Below are 22,495 nucleotides of genomic sequence, written 5' to 3'. Positions count from 1 at the left end.
CAGACTTCTGTAGGGCAGATGCTTTCCTTTAATCCTGCCTTCCTGAACCATGTTGGTGTAAAAAAAAAACTCTCAAGAATGTAGCCAGGCACCCTCCAGTGGGTTATTTCCTGAAAGCGTGTCTTTATCTCCATTTGCCACATTAGCAGTGTCATCTTTTCCCATCTTTTTAACAGTTGAATTAGTGGGTGCTGTGCTCTTATATGGCTCACTGGTTCCCTCAGACCGTGGTGTCCAAGTGTTTTGAAATTCAGCTGTTTCCAAAGCGCACAGCAGACCCTCGAGCAGAGAGCCCAAACCATATCACCAGGCCATCTGCTGTTTCTGCTGCTATGCATTAGGAGGCAGAAACATAGCCCTTATAGCAAGGGGAAAGAAGATATCAAAGTTGCCTGAAAAGGACAATCAGGCATGGACTGGAAATCAGCAAAACATAAAGAAAGAAAATAACTTCCCTTCTGTCTCTTTGCTCAGCACAAGGGTTATTATTCAACATTGTTTGACTGATTTTAGTTCCCGTTTCTCTTCACAGAAGATGATTGTTGTTTGTACCTAATATATAAATATATATATAGAGAGAGAGAGAAAAAGAAAGAAAAAAAAAGAAAATTAGGTGGGATTCACATGGCTACTTTAGGCACATGCTTTATAAATTAATCACTTCTCGACTTAATCACTACAAACTATAGAAGATGCTCTCAGTAATCAGCACATGTGGAGATATTTGCATTACAAAGTCTTGAGTGAATTCCACTCTATTAAGACACATGGTAGTAGCTGCAATGGTCTGGGAAAGAGGAGTCTCCGAGCTGCTCACATGATAGAACACATTTACAGACCACAAAATTTGGTTCAGCCCTTGGAAAGTTTTGTCCCCTTTTTCTTCGCTGTTCTTCACTAAAGTGAAACATTCTTCCCCCGAATCCCAGCAGTCATCTATCAGGCCTGACTAGACGGTCGTATCTGCTATTCATATGGTCACTCTTGGCAATTCGTCTGATTTTACAACAAGGAATGTTATGTTCATTGAGATGTTTATTTCACAGACAAGTCAGTGGGTCACCCTTGCAGGGTTGCATTGTTCCAGTGAGACTTGGGGAAGTCAGATTCCTGTCCAATGTAAAAAACCCTAACTGCAGTGAAATCCTTGATTTTGTAGGAACCAAGAGTTTGACCCAAAGGAACCTCAGAGCCCAGGGAGATGAATCAAGAATTTTCTATTTGGCCACAGGCTTTGAATCATACCCGAGTGAGAAAAAGTAACTGTAATTGGAAAATGCATTATTTTGGAATATTCATGATAATTTATACCTTCTTTGTAAACAAATAAACATCTCCTGATGTGTTTTTAGTTGTGAGATGCATCCTTGAAACTGTTCTGAACATCCTAGTAGGGTATCGGCCTGCAGGCCTTCAAAGTTCACCTCCGCATAAATTTTCTCCTGTTGGAAAATGAAAAGAGGTTGTTACAGAGCCATGTCTCGTAACTAAGAAATGTGACAATTGTGACGAAAAACTTCAGTGCCATTCTTCAGTGTTTTTACAACTGACATTTTGATGACACTCAGGTGCTTTCAGAAGAAAGTCAGTTTTAATGTTTCTCCAGCCCTGGAAGATGTCACCAGATGCATGAGATAGGACTGATTAGCAGGGGATCAACACAATGTTTTATTTTTATTTTTATTTTTATTTTATTTTTATTTTTATTTTTATTTTTATTTTTATTTTTATTTTTATTTTTATTTTTATTTTTATTTTTATTTTTTATTTTTATTTATTTATTTATTTTTTCTGTTCAGCCCAGGAAGAAAGCTTTTAAACTGGAACGCCCTCTTCTCTAACACTGCCAAAGTGCCTTTTTTAAGCAGCCCATTGATGGCCTCCACTCATGGTCAAAGCCGATGGTCCCAGACACCCGGTTTGTAAGCATTTTGTCACCTGTATAGTCAGAGGTTACAAAAAGTCACTACTGCAACAGGAGTATCTGGTAGATTGAAAGTGAGATGGGATGTTCTCCATGGCAAGTTGGAGTACAGGTCACAGGATCCACTTAAGCAGTGTTTTCATGGCAAAAAAAAAAAAGAGCATAACCTTTGGTGACACTGTCAGAGCTACACAAAGCGTGTGACTGGAATATGTTCCACTTTATGTCCAAAGCTTCTCTCAATGGCATCTTTACTTCAGCTATTATTTCTTGGTGCTAATGTGACTGCTAAAAATGTACAACTGCATTCCAAGCTTTGGCAAAGTACAGTACGCCAGTTTTGTGTGCTAGTGTATGCGGTTTGGAGAGGAAGAGGAGTTGTTATTACAATTATTTTTTTATTTTATTTTAAGTACAAATATCTAGCTAAGATCCTCCAGGAAATGAATATGAATGAAAACAATTGAAATCACTGGAGAAACCATCGCTTACAATTTGGGAAGAAAAAGAAAAAAAAAAAAAGACAAACCAAAAATATTCATTTGGCATACACATGCAGTTTTAGGGCATTCCTTCTTGACTGGTCCTAGCAAGATCATTTAGCTTAGCCAAATGTCTGAAGGAAGTAACCAGCCAGATGGGCTAACATGGCTAAAGCATGTTGAATTACAGTGCCAGAAGTACACAAGGCAAGGATGTGGCTTGCTCCCGAGCCAATTATCATTAATCCCTCATAACAAATGTCTATCCATTATCAAGCCTGGTGCAGAGAAGAGAAATCATGCCTTTCAGCACAATTCCTGAACGGGGCTGGAAGCTTTCAGATAAACAATTACTTTTTCTACAACCCTTTTCTTGTTTACCTGCAATCTTACCCTGTTTTTGCAAGACAATAACAGGATGTGTTGGTGTCAATCCAGTTGTATTTGTGTGCAACAGATGTTCTGAAGCATCTGCTTCCCAACACAGAAGGAACTTCCAAAGCTCCCAAGAATGATAATTGCTTGTAAGAAGTGTCTTTTTAATACAAGTTTTATTTTACCCAATCCTTTCAGTGGCAGCTTTCTGGCACTAAGCTTTATTCTCATTCAATGAGCAGAGTGTAAAAAAAAAAAAAAAAAAAAAAAAAAAAGTTGAGGCCAAGTCTTACAAAGAAAAGGTCAAGTGCACAAAGGTGTGAAAGCTCCTGGAGGAGCCAAGGTATTACTGGCCACAGCAGCTCAGTGAGCCAAACTGAAAGCCAGCACGCAGACTTGACGTCATCCATTGACTCTTGGTATTTTGAAGGGACAGGATGAGCTAAAGAAATTAGTCTTGGTTATTTACCAGTCTGTAATTTATTAGGCTGTATCATAGGCAGAGCTCCTCCTTTCAGAATGAGAGCTGGAAAGTTGATGTTTCTCATTTTGGATGCTTAGACTGGGTGTAGATACAGTTATGCAGTATTTCATTAAAAAAAAATAAAAAAATTCCCGGGGAAGTGAAAGGCAGAATATGCACCCTTAAGACTGCAGTTTTGAGCCTTCAAGCGGATGTTCATTTAGGTAATTGGGGATTGGTTACTGGGGATAAGAAAAACTTGCTGGGCTGGAAAGAACTTCCAAATTCTGGAAAATTAAAGTGATTTTTTTATGTTTGTTTTGCTATGCCTTATTTTGTTTGCTTGTTTTGTTTTGTTTTAATTTTAATTCCTAATGATATGATACTTTGAGCTTAATGATATTTAATGAAGGAAACTAGTTCAAAAAATTCACAAATAACCCACAATGATTTGCTTTGCCAAGGACTATCTTTCCTGTCCTCTTACCATCGCAAATTCATTTACAAACTGTGAGTGAGTAGAAAAAAACATTTCCAAGAACTGCTCTGACCTTTGTTCTCCAGATTCCTGGTAGAAACCTGTCTAAATCCTCCAGACCAATGCAGGCTCCATCCCCCAGTCATGCTTACATAACATGAGGTGGAGTTCTGGCCCAAAACTTCAGCTTTTTTGCTATGGTCCCAGGGAAATCGATTCAGATCTTGAAGTCCAGCTGAACTCCACCCAAATGGCCTGTCGGTAAGTGAACCCACTGAAAGGCTGGAAAGTCAAAGGGTAAGTAGATGATACTTTCACATACACAGGTCCTACCTACCTGGCTAAACATCAGCAGTAACTCCTGAGAAATCATCACACCGATTCTGATTTGTCTTGTATGTATATGAGGTGGGTGTAATTGGAATTTGGAGCTGGTTGTGGCTTAGCTCAGCATACCCAGTGCTAAAACCTGCTTCAGCAGGGGACTCTCATGTTTCTATTTTGGACAGCTAACCTTAAATCAAAATAACTGATTCAATTCCATGAATTCCCACTCTATCTGAAAGTTTGCTATGTTTGATCACTCTCTATGCAGAATTTCATACTAGAATGTTGCAAGTTTTACACAATTTCTTAATAGGTCTTGAAGTTTCCATCTCTACTCTTTCTTGGCTCGTTCCTTTTATTATTTATTTCATTCAAAGTGAATGAAGGACTTGAAATGTAGTTTTCAGATATTTTGTTGATCCTTGTCTGCACTGAGATTGCCAAAAGCATGAAGAATATAGATTACTGCTGAAATCTATATAGTGGAATCTATATAGTGGAACACACCGAAAATGTTGGGTAAGCTGAAAAATCCCATTTCTCTTCCTCTTCACCTATTTAATTTCCTTATAAAGCAAATCACCTCTTAACCCCATACTGAAAGGAGCAGGAACAATCTCTCAGACCAGAGCACGCCAATGTCTGCAGACAGGACCACATTTCCTATGCACATGCTCTAAATTAACAGCTTGTGCATCACATTCAGATATCAGAGAGACTTGCAGACAATATTTTCTCAGTAGTTGAGAAGCTAAATCTTGTGAGTTGTGGAAGTATAGTGCTTCAGAGCACTCATCCTAAAGGAAGTTGGTCCTGTAAGAATGCCTTACTCATTGAGAACATGAAATGGAAAATGCATTACAGAGAAAAAGAAAATTGTTCGCATATTTTTGTAGTGGCATTTATAGACTCTTGTCTACTACATCTCTAACATAACACAAAGAAGAAACAAGAAAAAAAAAAGTGTATGGGATATAGCCAAATAGCATTTCCCTCTCACATTGCTTCCACAGGTCTGAGAACTTTTGAATTAATTCCCTAATGATGATCTTAAATCATAAAAAGTCACCCTCTTATAAAGTCTTCTGCATGCTGTTTACAACTCTGTTTGTAAGCATGATGTTTACATCACTGGTACATGGACTGGTACATACACTGGTACTCGTAAAAGGCCTGTCCAGCATCTTGCTGGCCACTATTCAGGGCAGAGTATTAAAACATGACATCCAGCTTGATTCTTGAGAATCAAGAATCAAGTACAAAAACTGTTCAGGAGGGCCACCCATGGGAGTTAAGCTCATGGACACAGAGTGGGTAGCTTAGACAACATTAATTTATTTATTTTTTAATTGTTGTTTTTTTTTTGTTTTTTTATAATCTTGAAATCACACTGTAAATACATGAAGACCCATGAATAAGGCACCCTCATCACTACAGTTCATCACATGCTGATTTAGAGCTGGGAAACTGAAGACTGAAGATTGAAGGTTGAAGAAAGTGAAAGATCTAAGTCCTGAATTTAAAGAACACTTGAGGAAGGAATTTGTCTAGATGTTGGGCTCTGAATTCCAGAAAAGGTCTCTGTTCATTGCCCGTGGGAATCTCCTCTTTGACATGAATTCAGTCTAAGAAAAAACAAAAACAAACAAACAAACAAAACATATTAGGATTTATCTTTCATTATCTTACCATCAAATATAATACTTTAAATCTTTAAATGGATAACAGAGATTTATTTATTTTTTTCCCCCAGTCTGGGCTGTCCTTGGTAACAGATGGAAAATCTCTTACTTCTATCTCGTATCTAACATTTCTCATCACACTGCTTTTCCTTTTTAGTCTCCTTGTTAAATGCAACTACCTAGCTGTAAATGCCAGTGTATTTAAGGCAAGGTGAGCAGATACTCAAATTATAGAAGCAGCAGAGAGAAAATTGAGCATATCTTGTTCTTTCTCCAATTTCCTCACCTGTAATCCACAATGTCCTTTGCAAGGCAATTTCATTGTGCACCTTTAGAAGTTATCACATCCCATAAAGAGGATTTCTACTGGACTCAGTGGGATCGTTGTCCTGTCACTGGTCTTTTAAGTTTCTCCAGCACAGGGAGTGTTTGCATGCACACACATGTGCAGGTTTTAGGTCTGGAACACTGCTGGATTCCTGTCATGCTCCATGATGACACCAAGTTGTCTAACTCTGTTTTGGAAACAGATAAATGTTATGAACTTAACCCAACTGGGACCAACACACAAGACTCCATGTCTATGCTATTAAATAATAGCATATTATTTAATCAGCCTGTTCTTGGTCCCTGGCTGATACAAATAAACTATCTCCCTCCCACACCCTAAAAAAGTGGCCACAGGCAATCTTCATGCTGGGAATAAGCCCATTTGTGCTATCCCCACTGTGCTCAAGCATTGTCTGGGCATTTGCTCTTGGACACAGGTCAAAGCAATGCTAGGGGCTATGTTAACAATGTAATAGTGTGAGCAGCTGTGGGACACTGCCCACATCCATGACTTGGCTCTGTTAACTTTCTATATAGACGGGCTGACTTCAGCACAAACAAAGTCTAGCTTCACAGGAATAATTTAGGTAGTATCCAGCTACAGTACAACTATCTTGCAAGCAGGAGTCCTGGAGAATATTTATTTTTTCTTGATTCTGTCTCTGTATTTTTCATAGATATAAGTATGTATACAACTTCTGCAGAGGACTCAATTGAAAAACTGTAGAATTTAGGTTTTCTTCTAGTCTTCTGTTCTATTTGATCAGTATCACTTTAAAATTTTTAGTCACACAACATTTAAATAATTATATAAATAATATAAATAATTATTATTAATTATAATAATTTATTATCATTATTATTATTATTATTATTATTATTATTATTATTATTATTATTATTATTATTATTATTATTATTATTAATTATTAATAATAATTATTATTAAATTATATAAATACTTATTTAAATAATTTATTCCATTAGGAGTTTCTGATGTGATTGAAACCATTTGAAAATCTTTTATACTGTAAGCTGTGATTCCTATTACAGTAGGTATAATACAATGATTTGTTGCCATCACATAACAGTCAGTTCATCTCCCATTTTGTAAGGTCCCAACCCACAGAATTATCCTGTTGGTTTTAAACAGCTTTGCTTGAAGAACAACCTCACTGAAATTACGGTGACTTTGGTAAAGAAAGACTTGCAAAAAAAGACGCAGAGCCCCAATATCTTACAGAGCAAGAACTTAATGAATTCCCTCTTGTTCTTAATGATGCAGGAACATCTGAAACCTCTATATGTTGTTGGGTCTGTTTCTTGTACAGGGAGATTGAAGTGCTCCAAATGAGGATGAGTGGAGTTGGCTTGCTGAGCTTCCAGCTATGATAGATCAGCAGAAACACAGGGATAGTGCTGATTTCAGTCCTCAAAAATACTGAAACACGAAATTTCAGGCTGGTGGAAAATAAACTTCATTTGTATCAGATTTATAGCTGGAAAATATCTCCTAAATTTCTGTACCTAATCTAATCCAACTGCATTCAGATGAAATGTAGATAAGGAAAGGACCTATGTGAGGTCTGAACTGTTATATGGCACCTGATGAAGTAGGAACACGTGTTTGCAGCAGTTCTGTAAAATCACGTCTGGTACAGCTGTATACTTTCACAGCTCAAGTCACTCAGGCACATCTTTGGAAGATGTGGATATTTCCAGAATTTAGGACCCAGCTGAGCATGCGTTTTGAAGGAGCTGTTTCACATCAAACTGGGGCTCACCAAACTTTTGTGTGCCCCATTTCAATCTCTACGTACACATTGGAACCTCCAGTCCCAGCTTCAGTCCCTAGAAAAAATCTTCATTTTCCCTGTTGGTTTTCCTGTTGAGGAAGGAGAATATCTGTAGTGATGCCTTGAAAACACCTACAGAGTCCCAGGACATGCTCCTGGTTTAGATTATCCCTAGTTTAGATTTTTCTCCCTAGCTTAGATTTTTGCTGGGACCAATAAATTAAAAGGTAAGTTTAGCCTGAAAAAGAGAAGGCTCTAGGGTGACATCATTGCAGCTTTTCAATACTTAAAGGGGGCTTTAAAAAAGATGGTAAACAACTTTTCTCTTGGGCAGATAATGACAGGACAAAGGGAAATGTTTTAAAAGTAAAGGAGGAGAGATTTAGATTAAGAGTTAGGAGGAACAAAATCTTCACACAGAGGGTGGTGAGGCACTGAAACAGGTTGCCCAGAGAAATCGTGGATGCCCCATCCCTGGAGGTGTTCAAGGCCAGGTTGGACAATGACCCGGGCAACTTGATCTAGAGAATGGCATCCCTGTCTATGACAGGGGATTGGAGGAACTGGGTGATCTTTAAGGTCTCTCCCAGCTAAAGACATTCTATGATTCTGTGATTGTTTGTCCCCAGCACAAAGAAAATAATTTTCAGGAGCTTGCAGTTGCTCCTAGTTTAAATATATATATATATATATATATATATATATATATATATATATACCTGAATATATCTTATACCTGAATATATCTTATACCTGAATATACCTTATACCTCGTACCTGAAGCTATACCTTCTTCCTTGAGATTATAATCAAACCAAATAAAAGGAGTACATCAGAACCTGTGCCATCTGCTCCTCATGGGTTATCTATGGATTTGGTATCTGAAATGTGTGCTTAAACCTCTATAAGCTGGCTTGGGATACTGAGGCTTGGAAACTCATGGCTGGGTATGCATCTCAGCCTCCACCTTCTCCAAATTATATGCAATTACATTGCAAATGGTGGAAAATGGTGGAAAAATATTCAATTCTTCATTAACATTGCACCTGTATTGTTGACTCCAAGTACTGACAAAGGCAGTTGAAAGTTACAGTCTTCCAAGACTGTTTTGTTTGTTTTTTTTTGGTTGAAAAATTTTAATGCAGTGATTTTCCTAGCACAGCTCATCTTCTGCTTTTTAAAGGAACTTACAGAACCTTTAATTGAAAATAATAAAATTTCTTAGTGCTTTGAAAATGTATTTTTTATTTCAGTTCCTCTTTTCCCAGGTTTTGCTGTCACTTGCTTCTTTTACTGTCATGGGAAGCATTCAGAGGATGAAAAAAAAATGGAGAAAAGAAAAACAAATGGGGAAGAAAGACTCCATTTTTGCTTGAGATCAGAAGAAGAAATAAAGAAGGATTTGAATACAAAAATGCTGAAATATTCCCTTTTAAAGGAAGAACATTTTCATTTTTGAAGATGTTTGTAAGGAAGAAAAGCACATTAATTCTGGTGAGTGATGGCCATGTCCAAAAACAGTCTAAAACCAGTAGGTTATAAACCTCAGACTCTGCTCAAGGAAATCATAAATACACAGTCGCTCAATCACACTTGAACAAGAGCATCAATCTTTCCCTAGATGTTATGCAGTTTGCAACCTGCTCTCTTCCACCTCCTGCTTTGGTGGCCTATTTTGGTTCTTGACAGGCTGCCTGTCTGGTCAATTTATTCTTCAATTTCTCCATCCAACACCTGTTCTGAATTAAAACATGAAACTCCACAAACAAGCATGCCCGGACCAGACACAAGGAATACTCAGAATTAAAGTGAACGTTCTGCTCCATTAACTTTCATAAATGGACTATGTCCTTTGTTTTTGAACAATATTTGTAATGGCCCCTATTAGGGATGAAACAATTTTGAATTGAGCTGTTAGTGAATCCCCATGTAATTTGCGTATATTAAAAACAATACAAAAGAAACAAACAACCAAAAACACTGGTTTTTGCTCTTTAGCTGTAAATTCAAGTCTGTCAAGTTACGCCTTTGGAAACAGTCTTTTTTAATTAATGTTGCTTGCTTGAAAGGTGCTTTAGGAGTCATTTGCCACCACAAAAGTGAATAAGTAAAATGTGGAAATAAAATGCTGGAAGAGAACATAAAACTCACCCAGCTGTGAGTGGGTACATGGGGTTTGCTTCATCACATGCTCAAAAGCAAATGCCGAGGCACTGTGTTGAATTTGGGTGACATGGTAGTGCACACTTTAAGTTTGCAGTAAGGGAAACAAAGCGATGCACTGAGAAGGATTCCTGAGCACATTCATATGACTGAAAGTGTTCATGTTTTTACTCACATTGCACTTAATTAACTTATCCCATGTCACTGACCCATGGTAAAAAGCATGCATGCTCATAATCTCTCCCAGCTCTGAAACAAAATGTTGCCTGACACTGTGCTAGTGTCTCTATTAGTGCTATGAAATTACTTAAGAGAAGGAAATTTACTCCCAAAGTTAGGGAGGTACAGGTTAGAAGTGTGTCTTGCAGGATACTGCAAAACTTCTGAGAAATGTTAACCACATGCACCAAATCACTGAACTCGGGGTACTTTCAGCTTGCAGATTCAAACTCAAGTTTTGTGTGAAAACACGCAAACGTCTGTATGAGAAAAGGTTGTGTAAGATCTCATCTCAGTTAGTGGAAAAATGGTCGATGGATTCAGTGAAAGTTAGAGCGTGGTCCATCTGCAAAGCTAATAGGGATGTAATTCAGTTGTTGAAGTCTAAGTAATTATTTCCATCTAAGATGTCTTTCAGTATCCAAGACACCCATGCGGGGGGGGGTGAACATAGCACAGGGCCTGGCAGACACCTAACTGGAACAGAAACATCAGATGGGACCCTCCTGAACATCTCAAATGAAGATTCTACATATCGATACAGACGCTTAAGCTGACATCACAGACAGTGATGCCAATTTCCACACCTGTCCCACATACTGCTCCCTATATTTTGACACATGAATTTGCAAGATGAATTCCTGCCTGAAGGATTAATTCAATTCCCTGAGCACAACGTATTAAGTGTTACTGAAAATGACTTGGGTTCTCTTGCCTGACCTCCAGCTGCAGTTTGGGGAAGCACAGCTCTCTTGTACATCCTGTGTCAGTATTGAAGACCAAAACTTTCTTTATTGTAAGAAAGCAACTATCTTCTTTTCCTTCACCCAGTGTGCTCAAAGAGCACTGGATTCTGAAAACTTTTATAGGAATATCTTTGGTATAGATCGGAAAACTGGTATATTCCTGCTTTTACTTATTTCCCATTTGAATCTTTTTTTAACTGTTTAAGAGATCAGAAGATGGGCTTCTTTCTGATGACTCTGAGGAGACCAAAAATAAGTTCAATATCCTGTGTGTATTGCACTTTTGTTTAATGATAGTCACCCATGGAACAATCTGGGAACCTAAAATTCTGTGTCTTGTGATATCTGAGGCACCTTTTGATACCCAAGATATCTACACAGGGCTGAAAGATGTGACACAAGACCAAGGGGAAACACATGATCATCTAAGTTTGTAACTGGAGACCGAGTGGGATAACTTTAGTCATCTAAAATATAATTAGATTTCTGTGACTAGATAGATGAGTCATTTCTGAGTAGATGAAGAAGTTTTTTATAGCTTGTGTTTTGCAGATGGAGAGGAAAGGCCAAGGCAAAAGCCACATCCAGCATCAGCAATGAATTTTCTGGTAAAGTCAGGTGTCAAATACAGAGCACTGGAGTCTCTCAGTTGTGGTTTGGCCAAGGTTTTGAGGCTGAATTGTATACCCCAAGCACAAAAAAAGTTGTGCTCAGGTTACTGGCAATAGATCTTCATTCCTACTCAGAAAAAGGGTCTCATGTTCAGTCCGGTTCTGTAAGTGCCTTATGCCTCACCATAGTTTCCTCTGTTGGTTGTGCAGGGATCAGAGTCAGGGAGACTCATCTTGACATAGAGCCATGAATCCCTATCTAAAATCTAAGATATTATGACAGATGTCTAAATTTACCTTCGGTACTGTGGTGAGTGGCCTGAATAGGGATTACAGATCACAGCTTGACTAATATATCCTACAGAAATGTTGATTATCTCCTTACAGAGATGTTCATGTGGGTCCCTACAATTTTGGGGTTAGTGATTAACCTTCATCATGATATTCCCTGTAATTAGGATCCAATACATGTCTAGCCTCAGGAATATCTGGGAAATAGTGTGGTCAGAGTAATTGCAAAGGCATTTTTAGAGGTTTTAATAAGGGCCACTGTATAAAACTTTCCTCTGTTGCTAATTTTGGCTTGCTATATTTTCTCAATTTCTTTATAAAGAAAGCAGTTCTAAATGGCTTATTTTCTGCCATGCCTCCCTTTCCTGACCTCTCTCTTATTAAAATCTTATTAAAAATTTAAAAAATCTGCTTGAAGAGACTCAAGTCTTGCACAAGTTTGGTGAGGTGTTTGCATAAGGGTTAGTTAAGGTATTAAATACCCAGTCAAACTTTATATATGAGCAATGAGATGCTATTATGATTTATTTCCCATTTAACATCTGTGGTTTTAATAGCTGTGAGAACCAAAGAGATTTGGTGCAATAGAGAACACACACAAAGAAAAAAAAGAAAAAAGAGAGACTAAAATGTACGTATTCCACACATTCCATCATATTCCATGCACATTCCATGCAGCTTGACAGTAAAGTCTCAATTATAGTCAACAGAGGCTGAGACATAAGGACCTAAGGAAAACTTCCTTCAAAATGAAGTGAAGTCCTGGGTTTACACTCAAAAGACCTGTTTGATTTTATGAAACTCAGACCTCTTAGCATGAGAATACTTCTGAGATAAAATAACTGCAACATTTTGGTATGCAGATTGGTGTCTCCTCAGAGCTCTACATGCACCAAGATGTTAATTTGAGGGTCATTTCAGGCACTCTGTATGCTAATGAACTGCCTAATAATATATATTTCAAGGAAATCATCAGGAAGGTTCAGGATCATGCTGCTCCATTTTATTCCCAGGTAAATCATGTTTTGACCACCAGTAGACATCCAAATAGGCTTTCTTCTTAGTCTTACTCTTGATATTTTGGGGGGTGACTGGGACTTTAAAATGCTCAGGTGATGTAAAAGGTTATTGACACCACCATGCAGATTCAATCACCTGTATTCAAAGGAATATATTCAGTGTGTTTATACAAATGGGGTGTCTTGTATCCAGTTATGGTCTACATAGACCTGAGGTTAAAATCATTTGCCCAAATAGAGGCATCTACTGACATTTCAGGCACACTGGTTTACCTGAAATTTTCTCTTGTCCCTTGCCATTGGTCCCCCAGGAGGCAGAATACTTGGCCTAGGGAATCTCAAATGGCTTCACATACATGCACTGAGGAAATGGAACTGACCTTAGATCTTTCTTACACTGGGAGGGAAGGTAGGACACCTGGAGCAGACATGCGTAGGTGGGTCAGCATCTCGATTTGCATCTGACTCTAACCCAATATCTACATTAGGAACCTAATCTTCCTTTGCTCCCTCTATTATTAACAGAGAAAAAAAAAATGCCCTGAGAAGGCAATACAGAACAATTAATTGGATCCTTCCTCTAAACCACACTTTGAAAGAACCTGTCTGTCTCCACTGCCCACAAGGTAACATTGGAGTATCTAGGACCCTTCTGTTGCCATGATTTAGGCATCTGACTTTTATGGCATCAAAACTGTAGCAGTAAATATCCCAGTTGATGCACATATGCTTAGAAAAATCTCTACCAGCTCTCTCCTCAGGGAATGGAAAGTTCTGTTCTTATTTTAGGTTCGTTCCCACCAGCTGCAAGGATGGGGTATAAAGCTAAGTACATGTTTGGCTATAACCTTTGTGCTGACCAAGACCGATCCAAATCAATTTCATCAATTTCTAAGGCAGATTTGCCCCGTCCAGGGTGGCCCTTGGATCAGGCCTACTAGATCAAAGATAAAGGGAAAAAGAGCCAAAGACAGATTTAGAAATAAAATCAACTAGCCATAGTTACATTCTCAATTAAATTGCTACAGGCCAACAGCTGCTCTTTAGGGAATTTCTAAACTCTAACACATGCCCCTACATTACAGTAGTAAAACCAAGGAATAATGTTGCTCAACAATAGCTTTCCTGTGTGTATTGAAATGGCCCAATATACTGTCATGCTTGAATTTTGTGGTTTAAGGATAAATATATAACTGTGAGGCTTTTTCTTTCTTTTTTATTTATTTACTTTTAATGTTTTATTTTTATTTTTCTGGTCTACCAACCATGATATCAAAGTAAAGGAAAATATTTTCTGAAAAACCCAAACAAGTCACAAGAAAACCATATGACATTTCCCCTCATCCTCCTCACTGTCTTACTCCTTCAGGTGTGAAATCAAAAACACACCTTTTCTCCCACAAATACACACCTCTAAATATGTCAGTACCACACACCTTAAACCAGAGCTGAAGGAAGAGGCTCAGAAGACAGCAATTTTAGAAGGATCTACCCACACTAAGTCTTGAGTGCCCCATCCATTCCAAAAGGGAGGGAGCCACAGCAAAGGAAGATCAAGTGAGGGAAGAACAACTGAAAGGGCTCATCAGAGCTCAGAAGATATCATTTAAGTCTTCTGTGGTAACAGCACAAACACTGAGTTTGCTCATGATCCTATTGTGTTACAGGCCTCACCTCAGGAGGTCTCTAAACCTCAAGCTCAAAACAAGACCAGCTATGAGACCAGGCCAAGCTACTATGTCAAGTTTGATTCTGAATAACACAAAACATGGAGAGTGTACAACCTTCCTCAAACAACTTATTCTACTGCTTGACTGTCCTCATGGTAAAAATATATATAAATTCCTCCTTGGAGCCAGTCTGAACAACCATAGTTTCTTTTTCTGACTGTCACCTGTTGTCCTCCTGCCTTCGTCATTCTGCAAAGCCTGATTCCGAACTCTTGGTCAGCTCCTCACAGGTACTGGCAGGCTGCTGGCTGGTCCACACAAAGCCTTACCTTCTCCAGAGCACAGAAGCATAGATTCTTGAGCCTCTCCTCACTTCCCTGACCATCTTGGTTACTCTTTTGCAGAGCTTGCTCCACTCTATGTCTTTGTTATAAATGGGCCCCAAGACTGGGAGAGGTAGATGTATTCTATATTTTCACCTGAAACAACAGGCAAACAAAGCTGCTTCTTTCACTGAGTAGATAGATGTCTTCCACCCTTTCAAGATTTACTTGACCTAACTTTAGATGCCTGAGATACAAATGTCTAGTTACAAAGCTTTCCTTCACTTACCTTTCTCTGCTACCTCCTCTCTGGTGATTTATCTGGACTGTTTCTCAATATCTTCAGATAAAATGAATCGATTAAAGCAGATTGTTTTTAGCTGTCTAGACCCCACTTATGTATCCCATATCTATAAATATTTAGGAAGAAGGAGAGGCCATTCACTGCTGCAATAAATGTTCTAGCCTCCACTAGAGGTTACAATACTGTCTACAGATAATGCTACCCTGCAATCCTATGACAAATTGAAAAGTCTGGAGACTTGCAGAAAAATATATTCACATGCCAACACCATGCAACTGTGAATGGGCTCTCTAATATGCATTCAGATTCATGCCTGACACACGCTTCCCTTCCACAATTTCCCACTCAATGCCTTCTATAGAAAGCAGCAAAATTCAATGAATAAGAGATGAACTCCCCCAGAGCAACATAGAGTACATTTGAACTCTCCTTTATGAAAGAGTTGGTTATTTTGTTTAGAGTGAAATAATGGAGGATTTGTACATCTCCCATCCTCTCACGCCTCTGAATGGCTTTATTCCTATTGACAAATTTGCCTTTTTCCAGATCGTAAAGTGCATACATATATTAGTGCAGATCTATGTGTGTGTGTCTAAAACAATGTTAAGCTTCAGTTACTGAAAAAAAAAAAAAAAAAAAAAGCAGAATAAAATAGGAGAGTTATTCCTGGAGAGAAGCCAAAAAAGACTGAGAAAATTATGGCACGCTCAGACACAGAGGTTTTTCAGAGGTCAAGTAGGTGAGCACTGGGTGGCCAAAGGCTGTGGAAATGTCTCAGCAGATCCAGCAAACCAGTTCAGCAATTTACACACAACCACGTTGCTCTGCCTTGTTTGAGAGAGGAGGTGATAATGTGGTGCAGAGACAGTGGGATAGAGTTTCATTCCCCCTGCTGCCCACATCATCCCAAGTCCCACCAGGGATGTGGCCCAGTGGGCAGAACCACCAAAAATTAGTCAGAAAGCAACCTAAGAGGTCAGCATGAACTAGCTGTAAATGACTTCTTCTGGCTGCTACCCATGGCTTTCTTTAACTGAGATCTACACCAGCTGCCAAACCCACCTGGCTTTGGGGGGATAAACATGCCCACATTAAGCTCTTAAATAGCAGCAGATGGTGAATGGAGCCGTAAGGTCTGCAGTGTCAAAAGTACAGCTGAGTTAGACTCTCTTTTTTCCCTCCTTTATATTTAGGAGAGACGAATGGGGATTTTAGGGAATAATTCATCTGAACTACCTTCAGCACAACCTTTAGGATGAGAAGGCTCTTGCTTCAGTTTATTAACTGTATTGAGCAGAGCACCTCTCTGACAACAATAAAAAGAATTCAAGGTATCTAGCGCAGGTGGAAATGTTGACTCGTAGTCACGTAAATCCCATAGCAAATACTGTATGACAGCTATTACGTACCGCTGTCCTACAGGATTCTGTCCAAGGACATTTGTTCTGTGCTTTGCCATCCTCAATCAGACCTGACAAATGAAATCTGCAGAGCATTAAAGGATATTATTCTCAGAAATTGCCACATTTGTGTGAGGGGAGATACATTGCCGCGTGTGTAGCAGGCAGAGCAGTACTTCAGCAATTTCTCATTACACCCCTGTTGTTCAGCCAATTGTTTGCAAGATGCCAATTACGATCCCTGTCTGTATCTTTCATTGTACTGCAGCAGATAATCAGGAATCACTGAAAAAATTATCAAGCCTCTAAATCAACCTGCAACTACTGGAGCTCAGACAGGTGGGGGGAGAAGCATGCTTGGAAAGAACATGGCAAAGGAAGACAGGAATATAAACTGGCTTTTCCTCAGACTTTTGTCAGTGTGTGTCCTTCATGAAAACCAGTAAGACATCACCAGTTTCAGTACTATCAATATATATTTGCAATTAAGTCAGTAATGGTGTATATTTGAATTTCTATGTATACTAGTGAGATGAAGCCTTTAGAAGACTTCATGGGTAGAAAGGGACTCATGGCATCTGATTACTGATCATGATCCAGATAATCACTCTTACAGATTTTGTGCTTGTCCAACCTAATTTTCCCTTCCCTTCCCTTCCCTTCCCTTCCCTTCCCTTCCCTTCCCTTCCCTTCCCTTCCCTTCCCTTCCCTTCCCTTCCCTTCCCTTCCCTTCCCTTCCCTTCCCTTCCCTTCCCTTCCCTTCCCTTCCCTTCCCTTCCCTTCCCTTCCCTTCCCTTCCCTTCCCTTCCCTTCCCTTCCCTTCTCTTTCTCCCCTGGAGAGGTTTTTGAGACCTCATCCTCTGCGGAAGGGAAGGAGGGAGAGCAATGAACTGTCTTCAATGAACTGCCTTTTGTTTATGTAACCTCCAGGCAGGCTGGGGACAAGATGAGCATCTTGACCTCTTGGAAACAAACCCAGCCAAAATGGAGCCAACGTATGTTTAATGGTAGCACTGGGAGGGGGTGGTGGAGCATTTTTGGGTGTCTTTAGGATCTGTTGTCTTTGGCTATGCTGCTCTGTCGCTAGACACTTCCTGTCTCTCTGAGGTTTTGTTAGTTTATAGAGTATCTGTGTCTGACTTGAGGTTCACACTTCCTTCCCACCCGGGAAATTGGTTCTTGACAGTCAGCAAAAGAGAAGAGAAAGGAAAAAAAGAGTCTGAGGCTCCCTAGCCTACCACCCCACCTCCATGTGAAGCCTTTGGAGTGCTTTTTCCCCAGAGCAGTTTCTGGAACTATTGTGCCTTATAGATTACAGACAAGTTATTTCCATTGGTTGGTTGTGAAGACTTCCCTGGGATCCAGCTGCCCTCTTTTCACTGGGCATCTTCTTTTTTTTTTGTGGGAGGGAGGCCCTGGGACCTCCCAGCTGGTACAGACCGACTGTGTGAAATGGGAAAATAAGCCATGTGAGGTGGAGTTCAGGCTTTGCTGACCACCAAGGCTGGGCTGAATGTCCCTTATAACCTGTGCTACATTTCAGAAATCACATCTTGCTCAGGAGGTTCCTTGGGCACCATAAGCCTATGTTGGCTCTACCATCTCTCACCAACAAGGAAGATAGCAGCCTAACAAGGTGCATGCACACGTACCATACACATGGCTTTATACCCTGAAAGCATTCTTGTCATACTCATTAACAGGCTCTCAGCCCTGCCTGTATAGCTGCAAAGGGAGACACATGCCTCTCTACTGAGAAATAGACAAAAAAGAACAGCAAAATCTGTCACATTCCCTCCCTTCCAAAACAGATTCCCATCCATAGATGGGAGACAGACCCAGACACAGGCACACTGATGCAGATATGTGCAGAACTGGTTGCAAAGCCACATGTGGCCATATACATGTGAGCACCTAATCCCAGTGAGCACAAGATGGGTGTGTGTCCATAATGGGTGTTTCTACTTCATCTCATATATTGACAACAGTTAAAAAGTGGTTCTCTAGAAAAATGAAGGATGTTTTTATTGAAGAGCAGTTGTTTGATGCTAGTCTGCAAGCTGTGATTAACAGCTAATGTCCTAAAACAGCCCAATGGGGAGCTCATTCCTTATTCAGCCATCACAGGGTAGCAGGCAGTAAATGAAGCCAGCTAGTGAAGTCCTCAGTAAATTAATGTGGGAAAGGTCTACCACATGGCGAAGGGATACCTTACAACATCCCTCCCATCCTTCCTCCTTTGGGATGGCAGAAATACCATCTTCTGACATTATTCCTGGGAACAAAACGTCCTCCGACTTGGATTCCCCCTTTTATCCTGTACCTTCTCCCTGCAGGACTGATGAGCAGGAGCAGCTCACTACATCCATGGGGTGATCTTAGTCAAAGCTGATCTACAAAACCACGCGGCTCAAACTATTCTGGTGCATTCCCATCAATCGTGGCTGTTTTCTAAACCTGAGAGAATTTTATTTAGCTTTCTAGGTGGCTGCTCTATTTTAAGGGCTGTCTGGGAGTAGCGTGAAATTGCCACGCAGCCTGGGGCACACACTTTGCCACCCACAAATCGATATGCCCCGAACCAAATCTAACCTTGCAACTTCTTAAGACAGTGCTTTTGATTTATAATAGAAATAGAAAATAGTCCCCTGTGGCACATATTTTCAGTCTTCTTCTACATTTTTACATTTCAAAGCTTTGTTTTTACAGCAAACTGGGCACTGAGCAGAATTGGACATTTTTAAGTTATGTTCATATTATTTATTATTCTGAGTGCTTTTTTTTTTTTTTTGCTTTTTTTTTTTCTTCCCCTTTTTCAGTGCTTGTGTAGAAAAAACTAGGGTCATCTGGACAGTAGTTAAGCAGTCATTATTTCTTAAAACTTTACCTTGGCTCTGAAGCAGACTCCAGCTTTGAGCTTGGAAAACATCACTTCAATGCACACACACACACACACCCTGCTTTAAATAGCAGCAATTTGAAATTGGCTCATGTGTGGTGTGTCAGTACCTTCTCACACGTGCTCCCTGGCTCCTAAACCCATTTATCATAAGCACTGTATTGTTAGCTGTGGAGGAAAGGTCTCTTTAGTAAAAACAGCCTGCCCCTTTAGGATGAGGAGAAGCAATGTGGTCTCAGGTGTCCTACAACAGCATCCTCCCAAGCTCTGCAGGCGTAAGCCACTTATTCCCTTCCCCGAAAGCTCCCCCTCAGCTGGTGAAGCTGGGCCATGAGTTCATCTCTGTGTGCAGACCGTACCAATAAATGAGAAGTTTTGCCTGTGTGATGATCCTCACAGCTTCTGCTGGCAGAGCTGCACCACACAATGCTCACACTTATAAATGCTACTAAAAATCATATATACAGGGAGAAAAGTGAAGTATAAACAGTTTATTGCACCAGCTCTGGGTTTGAAGGAGTTCACTTTAGCTCCATGGTCATGCTCATTCTGGAGGCCAAAATTCTCCAGTATTTCACCTGCACAAAGTGTGAAAACCTTTAAGCATGAAATGCCTCTAAACAAGGACTTTGAGCATGTGTTTGAAGACCAGGAAGCTTCTAGCCTTTCGCACAACATTTATTAGGGTGATAAAATGCTTTCACAGCCAAAGCCCCCACACTTTGCTGCTGTGTGGGACGTGACAAGGTGAGTCAACTGTAGTGTGAAGGCAGGAGAGGTGCAAAATGCCAGAAAGCAAAACACCAGATTACGAGGGGTTTTGACAATGTTTCTCATACTCGAATCCATCTACGTTCTCCAAACCAGAAGTGGGAATTTACTCTGCCACTTATTAACAATTTGGACCCAGAAAGACACGAAAACTTGGGCTTTACTTTGAAGAATTTTTCCTCATTCTTCATACAGTTCCTGCACACCATAATGTTGCTTAAAATGGTGTATATTTGTCAGTTACTCACTTCTCTGTGTGGTTGTGCCATGAATCACTGGGTAAACATCATAAACATGCATTTTGATGAGAACAATAGCTTTAAAAGAAACTAGACTGTCAATTCTACAGTGCAGAAACTGTCTCTTTGTTCAGTTTTGTTCTGGCAAGTGCAGTGTGGTCCCAGTCAGTGGCTGTAATCCTAGCCAAGAATCACGATTATTAGGAATTTTAAAGTTAATAGCCATTAATAATGAGAAGTAGCTGCTAATAGTACTTCTGTTCAGTCTGGGATTTGCTCACCATACATGTGGTATAGGAACACATTAATATTTTGTATTTACTTGCTGCCTCCCGTATGCATTCATTTTTCTCACTCTACTTTCTTTTTTTTCCAAAGGGTACAAAACTCCATTTGTGGGACAGCAAAAGTCCTTCCTGGCCTTTTTGGGAAGATGGCATTGCTGAACTGAAGAAGAGAAATTAATCTCAGAAGACTTGATGGGAGGCGGAGATCTCTGCAGTCCACTGCCGAGGGGTTTACACTCCTTCACATCCCTTTACTCTAATCCACTTCCCATGGTGTCTGTGTTGACATGTGTGTCCCAATTGGACAACCTGAAAGAAATTTCCAATGTCTCCATAGACCAGCACTATGCGTCTTTCAGTAAGATAATGACATGCAGATATGTTTGCATACAGGCATTTTGTTAACCTGGTAATATTACTGCCTACACTTCAGAAATGCCTGGCCATTCAGAAATTCACAGGCCACAGGTAGAACACCGTACTATTTACATACTACCAAGGCTACTCAGTTTATCCCAAGATCCACTCTTATGCAGAGCTACATCACTAGTGTAAAATTTACCTTTAAAGTTGGGGCCATGCACACATGCTTCCAAGATCCAGTCTCCTCCCTGCAGCAAACACCACACCAGCCCCAGCATATCAAACAAGCATGTACTGTCTACAATGCGAAAAAGTCAGCAGAACAACATTGGGACCCCCAGGATTTTTGTTTATGGGAATATGGAAGATTTTATGTATCTGGGACCTTGGAGAGATTTTATAAAAATTTATTCAAGGTCTGGATCTGGACAGTGGTTTGCTTTGGATAGCTCTGCTCTGGAGACAGTAAATTAGCTGTCCAGACTAAACCTGGATTTTAGTTTCAAAATATCCATCTTGGAAGTCCTCTTGCTCACTCCATTTCCACACACCATCCTATAGTGTTGCACAAGTGTGAGTCAGAGCGAACACTGATCCCAAGCAGCTCAGCATGATCATCCACTGATCCTCATTCAGTTCAGCAAAGGAATGATGTTGTAGGCAAGGACGAAAGAAACCAAATTTTATTTACTTTGGGGGAAGAAGGGGGGGAAAAAGTGGTGAACACATGCCATGTTTTCAAGGACCTGTCCTTTCAGATTGAGGTAATCAGAATGAAAACCATCTGATCAAATCTAAAGAAGTCTACATACCTGTGCTGTAAATTTCTTGGGGGAATTTAAGATCAAAACTATTTCTGTGTTTTAAAAATATCTGCCTATGTGTTTCCTGGGGAGAAGACCGTGGACTGACCCTACTACAATTCAAATCGGCAATGACACTTCAGAATTGGGTACACTGTGAGAAAAAATAAATGCCACTGGCAGCACAGAGATTTAGTCGGACAGAGACAATTCAAAAGATAACTTCATTGTTTTCTGCAAACCATGAGCATTTCCATTCAAGAAATGTTTGGTTCTCAAAGACAGGTTTTGCATGGACTTACTCTGTGGATGTTAATTGTTGCCTGAAAATGGCATTTTCCAAATATCTTTGTTCCCATTATTTACCATCTCTCAGCAGTTACAAATGTCAGTGGAGAAGAATTACTCATGAGTTCAGCACTTTCTGGGGAGTTTTTTTCTTCAGCTGAGTTGACTGGGATAGAGGTTTTGTTTTATTTGGCTTTTCTTCTTCCCTAAAAATTGCCTTTGGTAGGTGATGTTCTAAAATA

At 39.8% G+C, this 22,495-nt stretch overlaps 3 long non-coding RNA genes across 6 annotated transcripts; 2 read left to right on the top strand and 1 right to left on the bottom strand.

Annotated features, from left to right (window-relative positions):
* The first annotated feature begins 2,249 nt into the window (after positions 1-2,249).
* Positions 2,250-14,531, top strand: LOC137852001 (uncharacterized). Of its 3 annotated transcripts, none has more exons than XR_011093614.1 (3): positions 2,250-3,983; positions 9,126-9,351; positions 10,658-14,531. It is a non-coding gene; the product is annotated as an uncharacterized lncRNA (long non-coding RNA). The 3 variants fall into 3 exon arrangements; XR_011093613.1 differs by lacking the exon at positions 2,250-3,983 and adding an exon at positions 4,007-4,130 and having other exon boundaries at positions 10,658-14,530; XR_011093612.1 differs by lacking the exon at positions 2,250-3,983 and adding an exon at positions 4,049-4,130 and having other exon boundaries at positions 9,111-9,351; positions 10,658-14,530.
* Positions 5,180-15,467, bottom strand: LOC137852003 (uncharacterized). 2 transcript variants are annotated; one of them, XR_011093615.1, is made up of 3 exons: positions 15,189-15,467; positions 6,018-6,246; positions 5,180-5,674 (listed from the first exon to the last, which is right to left on the bottom strand). It is a non-coding gene; the product is annotated as an uncharacterized lncRNA (long non-coding RNA). The 2 variants fall into 2 exon arrangements; XR_011093616.1 differs by lacking the exon at positions 15,189-15,467 and adding an exon at positions 14,906-15,169.
* A 588-nt stretch (positions 15,468-16,055) lies between these two features.
* On the top strand, positions 16,056-17,203 carry LOC137851636 (uncharacterized). Its single transcript, XR_011093308.1, has 3 exons — positions 16,056-16,534; positions 16,872-17,045; positions 17,132-17,203. It is a non-coding gene; the product is annotated as an uncharacterized lncRNA (long non-coding RNA).
* The last annotated feature ends 5,292 nt before the right edge of the window (positions 17,204-22,495 follow it).

This window comes from Anas acuta, chromosome 2 (assembly GCF_963932015.1).
Source record: "Anas acuta chromosome 2, bAnaAcu1.1, whole genome shotgun sequence".
Classification (NCBI taxonomy): Eukaryota; Metazoa; Chordata; class Aves; order Anseriformes; family Anatidae; genus Anas; species Anas acuta.
This window is presented reverse-complemented; position numbering and strand designations above follow the sequence as displayed.